Consider the following 2,819-nt stretch of genomic DNA (forward strand, 5'->3'; position numbering starts at 1 on the left):
ATAGCTATAAGTTGTGCAGGGACTGTCTAGCAGCTAAATAACAAGAGTATGTATTGCAAATTATGGTGTGGCCATCCCACCCGCCTGACTTAAGTCCCAGTAGAGCTTTTATGAAATCAGATAGACCGTTAAATCTGTGTCTGCCCATCTTCATTAAATTTACGGGAAACCTTGCAGATTGCTAGGAATAATGTTAGTTAAGACACTATAAAATTAATCGCCAGAATGTCACGTTTGTGTAAAGTAGGGATAAAATCTAATTCAGAATGTTTTGATGAAAAATAATTATAGTTCTTTAATATTAATTATTTCAATATTTTTGCTGTAAATTTTTCAGTGCTTAATAAAATATCTTAAAATACTTTAGTGTGTTATTTTTTTATATTAAACCTTACATTATCATAACTAATTTCTAAAAAAATTAACGAAAACTGTTGTCATACGCTGTGATTTCAAACTTTTAAGCGGGAGTGTACATTTACGCATGGAATTTTTTTTAGGGAAGGAGATGCCAGATGTTTATTAAACTCTAAGAGGGAGTTAATTGATTTTATGATAACTAAGAGTGAAGTGGAAAAGAAATTAATGCTAAACACAAAAACGGTACCTTTGGGTGAATGGATCCATCCAATTATATTAAGGTAGGCAGCAAAGGAGGTAAGTAAATCCTTAGCCATAATTGTGAGAGCACCTTTAGATTCAGTGTAAGACCCTCTGGATTAGAGATGAGTAAATGTATCCCTAATTCACAAATGGGAATCAAAGGGTGACATGAGTAATTACAGACTTGCTAACTTAACTTCTGTTGCAGGGAAAATAATGAAGGCATTTCCAGTTTTTGATAGGCCTTTTGGAGTAACGCGTGGAAAGAGGCGAGCGATGTATTCAGCAAGTACAAAGATTGTCAAACGGCAGGGAGAAAAGACAGATGAATTTGAATTGTCTATTACACAAGCTCTCTGGGAGCTGGAGATGAACAGTGATCTGAAAGCTCAGCTTGGGGAATTGTACATAACTAGTGCAAAAAATATTGATGTAAATGGCAAGAAAGCCATTATCATCTTTGTACCAGTTCCACAGCTGCAGTTATACCATAAAATCCAAACAAGGTTGGTCAGAGAACTTGAAAAGAAATTCAATGGGAAATATGTGGTTTTTATTGCTAAGCGAACTATGCTAAGAAAACCAAACGAAAGATGAAAATTAAAAATAAACAAAAGAGACAAAGAAGCCGAACATTGACATCCGTTCACGATGTAATCTTAGAAGATCTAGTATATCCAGCAGAAATTGTAGGGAAAAGAATACGTATAAAATCAGGTGGGTCACATATAACTAAAGTTCATCTTGATAAGAACCAGCAGACTAATACTGAACATAAAATTGATAATTTTTACAGCTGTACACAAGACACTTTCGGGAAAATAAGTTGTATTTCAATTTCCTGAACCGTTGTTTTAAAGTGATAAGCAAAATAATTATTGGAATAAAAAAAAAAAAAAAAAAAAAACTTTAATGTGGAAAAAGTCATTGTTAAAATTGTAATGCAAGACTTTCTGGACAGAAGTGCAGTTATACTTCGGTCACATCATGAATTTGTTAAGGAACAATCTTACCTGACCAATCTGATTGGACATTAAGGCGCAGTAACAAAGGAGCTGAATACAAAATGTAATTTTGATGTCATATACTTGGATTTCAGGAAAGAATTTCATACGGCTGCCCATAAAAGACTACTGTACAATTTGGAGCAGTGTAGCATTAATGGAAAGTTACTGCTGTGGATAAAAGGGATGGTGTATAATAGTTATCAAGACACTGCGCTTCGTGGCTAAAGTTATTAGTGGAGTCCCTCCAGGGTTCGCTGCTGAGCCCATTTTTGTTTCCTGTATTTATTAATGATATTGTCAGGCTTAATGTCTGAATTTCCAGATGATACAAAGGTTGACAGAATAGTTACTGACAGTAATCAAGGCATGCTACTACAACAAGATCTAAAAAAATTAGGAAGATGGGCTTAGAAATGGCAGTTGAAGTTTGACAACGTTTTTATTAATATTTACAAAAGCACTCATCCCAGATTAATATATTAGCTGCGTGGCACTACACTCATGGTAGTGGAAAATGAAAAAGACCTAGGATAATTGTTCAGTCGCATATGAAATTCTCTGAGCAGTGCAGAGACGCTTCCATCACAGCACATAGAGTTTTCTCAGTGATATATCTGAACTTTGCTAACAGAGATAAGGTGTCTGTCCCATTGTATAAGGTCAGGCCATATCTTGAGTACTGCATACAAGTCTGGAGGCTTCATTTTAGAAAGGATGTCGAGTTGCTCGAACGGGGGTAGATGGGCAACGAGATTGCTGTGAAGAACAAAGGGGTGGTCTTACTAAGAAAGGCATCAGTTCTGCAAATTGCAGCGTCTGGGAACTATGCATCTCTGAGGTGATCTGAACGACGTGCTTTTGACCTTGAATGGATGTAGCAAACTTAATTCTGATGAGATTCTTCCTCTTGCTCAGACTGAGCAAATGAGGGGGCATGATTCAAATTGGGAAAGGTGCTGTAGAACAGATGTGTGTAAGTTTTTTTTTTTTTTTATTATTTCAGCTAGCAGTCTTTGACTGTTGGAACTTCCATCTGCTATTGTGGAAGTGGATAGCTTGAATATATTCAAGGAAGAATCAAACAGACTATTGAATGAATGGACAGGCGAAGTAGGAAGGATTTTTTTTTTTTTTTTTTTTTTGAAGTTAAAATTCTTTAGGCGTGCGCCAGGCAGTTTTCAGATGGGAGTAATTTGTTCGTGGATTGAC

General features: G+C 35.8%; 1 pseudogene; it reads left to right on the forward strand.

Moving 5' to 3' along the window:
• The first annotated feature begins 879 nt into the window (after positions 1–879).
• Positions 880–1,461, forward strand: LOC150085709 (small ribosomal subunit protein eS7 pseudogene; annotated as a pseudogene).
• Positions 1,462–2,819: the final 1,358 nt, after the last annotated feature.

Source organism: Mastigoproctus giganteus, chromosome 5 (genome assembly GCF_048544385.1).
Source record: "Mastigoproctus giganteus isolate SK-2022 chromosome 5, ASM4854438v1, whole genome shotgun sequence".
NCBI lineage: Eukaryota > Metazoa > Arthropoda > Arachnida > Uropygi > Thelyphonidae > Mastigoproctus > Mastigoproctus giganteus.